Raw genomic sequence first — 4900 nt, 5'->3', positions numbered from 1 at the left:
CAAAACTGCAAGTTTCATGGACTTCCATCTGAAGATCCCTTTTAGTTCTTAACTGAATTCTTGCAGATCTGTGATACTGTTAAGACTAATGGAGTAGATCCTGAATTCTACAGGCTCATGCTTTTCCCTTTTGCTATGAGAGACAGAGCTAGAATATGGTTGGATTCTCAACCTAAAGATAGCCTGAACTCTTGGGATAAGCTGGTCAAGGCTTTCTTAGCCAAGTTCTTTCCTCCTTAAAAGCTGAGTAAGCTTAGAGTGGATGTTCAAACCTTCAGACAAAAAGAAGGTGAATCCCTCTATGAAGCTTGGGAGAAATACAAGGAACTGACCAAAAAGTGTCCTTCTGACATGCTTTCAGAATGGACCATCCTAGATATATTCTATGATGGTCTGTCTGAATTAGCTAAGATGTCATTGGATACTTCTGCAGGTGGATCCATTCACCTAAAGAAAATGCCTGCAGAAGCTCAAGAACTCATTGACATGGTTGCTAATAACCAGTTCATGTACACTTCTGAGAGGAATCCTGTGAGTAATGGGACGCCTCAGAAGAAGGGAGTTCTTGAAATTGATACTCTGAATGCCATATTGGCCCAGAATAAAATATTGACTTAGCAAGTCAATATGATTTCTCAGAGTCTGAATGGAATGCAAGCTGCATCCAACAGTACTCAAGAGGCATCTTCTGAAGAAGAAGCTTATGATCCTGAGAACCCTGCAATAGCAGAGGTGAATTACATGGGTGAACCATATGGAAATACCTATAACCCCTCATGGAGAAATCATCCAAATCTCTCATGGAAGGATCAACAAAATCCTCAACAAGGCTTTAATAATGGTGGAAGAAACAGGTTTAGCAATAGCAAACCTTTTCCATCATCCACTCAGCAACAGACAGAGAACTCTGAACAAAATACCTCTAATTTAGCAAACTTAGTCTCTGATCTATCTAAGGCCACTGTGAGTTTCATGAATGAAACAAGGTCCTCCATTAGAAATTTGGAGGGACAAGTGGGCCAGCTGAGTAAGAAGATCACTGAAACCCCTCCTAATGCTCTCCTAAGCAATACAGAAGAAAATCCAAAAGGAGAGTGCAAGGCCATTGATATAACCATCATGGCCGAATCCAAGAAGGAAGGGGAGGATGTGAATCCCAAGGAGGAAGACCTCCTGGGACGTCCAGTGATCAACAAGGAGTTTCCCTTTGAGGAACCAAAGGACTCTGAGGCTCATCTAGAGACCATAGAGATTCCATTAAACCTCCTTACGCCCGTTATGAGCTCTGAAGAGTATTCCTCTTCTGAAGAGAATGAAGATGTTACTGAAGAGCAAGTTGCCAAGTTCCTTGGTGCAATCATGAAGCTGAATGCCAATTTATTTGGTAATGAGACTTAGGGAGATAAACCTCCCCTGTTCACTAATGAACTAAATGCATTGGATCAACTGAGATTGCCTCAGAAGAAACAGGATCCTAGAAAGTTTCTAATACCTTGTACCATAGGCACCATAACCTTTGAGAAGGCTCTATGTGACCTTGGGTCAGGAATAAACCTCATGCCACTCTCTGTAATAGAGAAACTAGGAATCTTTGAGGTGCAAGCTGCCAGAATATCATTAGAGATGGCAGACAACTCAAGAAAAGAGGCTTATGGACAAGTAAAGGACGTGTTAGTAAAGGTTGAAGGCCTTTACATCCCTGCTGATTTCATAATCCTGGATACTGGGAAGGATGAGATTGAATTCATCATTCTTGGAAGACCCTTCCTAGCCACAGCAAGAGCTGTGATTGATGTAGAAAGAGGTGAACTAGTCCTTTAATTGAATGAGGACTCCCTTGTGTTTAAAACTCAAGGTCATCCTTCTGTAAACATGGAAAAGAGGCACAGTAAGCTTCTCTCAAAATAGAGTCATACAGAGCCCCCACAATCAAACTCTAAGTTTGGTGTTGGGAGGCTGATGAGCGGATAATTTATACGCTTTTTGGCATTGTTTTTAGTATGTTTTTAGTAGGATCTAGTTACTTTTAGGGATGTTTTCATTAGTTTTTATGTTAAATTCACATTTCTGGACTTTACTATGAGTTTGTGTGTTTTTCTGTGATTTCAGGTATTTTCTGGCTGAAATTGAGGGACTTGAGCAAAAATCAGATTCAGAGGTTGAAGAAGGACTGCTGATGCTATTGGATTCTGACCTTCCTGCACTCAAAGTGGATTTTCTGGAGCTACAAAACTTGAAATGGCACGCTTCCAATTGCGTTGGAAAGTAGACATCCAGGGCTTTCCAGCATTATATAATAGTCCATACTTTGGCCAAGTTTAGATGATGCAAATGGGCGTTCAACACCAGCTCTCTGCCCAAATCTGGCGTCCAGCGCCAGAAAAGGATCCAAAACCAGAGTTGAACGCCCAAACTGGCACAAAAGCTGGCGTTCAACTCCAAGAAGGACCTCTACACGTGCAACACTCAAGCTCAGCCCAAGCACACACCAAGTGGGCCCCGGAAGTGGATTTATGCATCAATTACTTACTTCTGTAAACCTTAGTAGCTAGTTTATTATAAATAGGACATCTTACTATTGTATTAGACATCCTGAGTTTTATCTTCGGATCATAGTAGTCTTGGTTACTCTGGTTCCCTTCTGGGGCTGAGACCAATGAACTCCATTATCACTTATGTATTTTCAACGGTAGAGTTTCTACACTCCATAGATTAAGGTGTGGAGCTCTGCTGTTCCTCAAAGATTAATGCAAAGTACTACTGTTTTCTATTCAATTCATCTTATTTCGCTTCTAAGATATTCATTCGCTCTTCAACCTGAATGTGATGAACGTGACAATCATCATCATTCCCTATGAATGCGTGCCTGACAACCACTTCCGTTCTACCTTCGACTGAATGAGTATCTCTTAGATCTCTTAATCAGAATCTTCGTGGTGCAAGCTAGAATGATGGCGGCATTCAAGAGAATCTGAAAGGTCTAAACCTTGTCTGTGGTATTCCGAGTAGGATTCAATGATTGAATGACTGTAACAAGCTCCAAACTCGCGATTGCCGGGCGTAGTGACAGACGCAAAAGGATAGTAAATCCTATTCCAGCATGATCGAGAACCGACAGATGAATAGTCGTGCCGTGACAGGGTGCGTTGACCATTTTCACTGAGAGGATAAGATGAAACCATTGACAAGGGTGACGCCTCCAGACGATTAGCCATGCCGTGACAGGGCATTTGGATAATTTTCTCGAGAGAAGACCGAAAGTAGCCATTCACAATGGTGATGTATCACATAAAGCCAGCCATGGAAAGGAGTAAGATTGATTGGATGAAGATAGCAGGAAAGCAGAGATTCAGAGGAACGAAAGCATCTCTATTCGCTTATCTAAAATTCTCACCAATGATTTACATAAGTATTTCTATCCCTATTTTATTAATTAATTTTCGAAAACCCCATTACTATTTTATATCCGCCTGACTGAGATTTACAAGGTGACCATAGCTTGCTTCATACCAACAATCTCCGTGGGATTCGACCCTTACTCGCGTAAGGTATTACTTGGACGACCCAGTGCACTTGCTGGTTAGTTGTGCGAAGTTGTGAACCATGGTATTGGCATCATGTTTTTGGCGCCATTACCAGGGAAAGAAAGAGCGATGAATTTTACATAATCAAAGTGTAATCACAATTTCTGCGCACCAGAGGCCACAACCAAATTCTGAGTTTGGTGTTGAACTCCCATATTCAAACTCAAAGTTTGGTGTTGGGAAGTCTCAACAATGCTCTGAACATCTATGAGGCTCCATGAGAGCCCACTGTCAAGCTATTGACATTAAAGAAGCGCTTGTTGGGAGGCAACCCAATTTTTATTTATTTAATTTTATTTTTATTTTATTGTTCTTTCATGTTTTATTAGGTTCATGATCATGTGGAGTCACAAAATAAATAGAAAAATCAAAAACAGAATAAAAAACAGTAGAAGAAAAATCACACCCTGGAGGAAGGACTTACTGGCGCTTAAACGCCAGTAAGAAGCATCTGGCTGGCGTTCAACGCCAGAACAGAGCATGGATCTGGCGTGGAACGCCCAAAACAAGCAGCATCCTGGCGTTCAGACGCCAGGAATGCACACTAAGGAAAGCTGGCGCTTAACACCAGAAACAAGCATAGAACTGGCGTTCAACGCCAGAAACATGCTGCATCTGGGCGCTGAACGCCCAGAACAAGCACCAATTCGGTGTTTAAACGCCAGAATTGCATGCAAAGGCATTTTACATGCCTCAAGGGTGCAGGGATGTAAATCCTTGACACCTAAGGATCTGTAGACCCCACAGGATCATCTCAGGATCTGTGGACCCCACAGGATCCCCACATACCTCCACTCACCTTCCCTCCTCATAATCCTATATCTCTCTTCCCCATCACCCCTTCATCAATCACCTCAATCTCTCTTCCCTACTACCCCTTCACCACTCACATCCATCCATTCTTCCCCATAAACCTAACTCATAAACCCCACCTACCTTCAAAATTCAAAATCACTTTCCCACCCAAACCCACCCTAAATGGCCGAACCTAACCCCTCTCCCTCCACTATATAAACCACTCCATTCTTCTTCATTTTTCACACAACAAAACCCTTTCATCCCCTTCTTGGCCGAGACACAACCCTTTCTCCCTCTCTTCCATTTCTTCTTCTTCTTCTTCTTTTCTTTCTTCTCTTGCTCGAGGACGAGCAATATTCTAAGTTTGGTGTGGTAAAAGCATAAAGCTTTTTGTTTTTCCATTACCATTGATGGCACCTAAGACCGGAGAATCCTCTAAAAAAGGGAAAGGGAAGACAAAAGCTTCCACCTCCGAGTCATGGGAGATGGAAAGATTCATCTCCAAAGCCCATCAAGAC

At 42.2% G+C, this 4900-nt stretch overlaps 1 non-coding gene across 1 annotated transcript; it reads right to left on the bottom strand.

The window, feature by feature from the left end:
* Positions 1–249: 249 nt before the first annotated feature.
* On the bottom strand, positions 250–357 carry LOC148544680 (small nucleolar RNA R71). Its single transcript, XR_015900453.1, has one exon. It is a non-coding gene; the product is annotated as a small nucleolar RNA R71 (small nucleolar RNA).
* Between the last annotated feature and the right edge of the window lie 4543 nt (positions 358–4900).

Source organism: Arachis ipaensis, chromosome B9 (assembly GCF_059453495.1).
Source record: "Arachis ipaensis isolate K30076 ecotype BB chromosome B9, ASM5945349v1, whole genome shotgun sequence".
NCBI lineage: Eukaryota > Viridiplantae > Streptophyta > Magnoliopsida > Fabales > Fabaceae > Arachis > Arachis ipaensis.
This window is presented reverse-complemented; position numbering and strand designations above follow the sequence as displayed.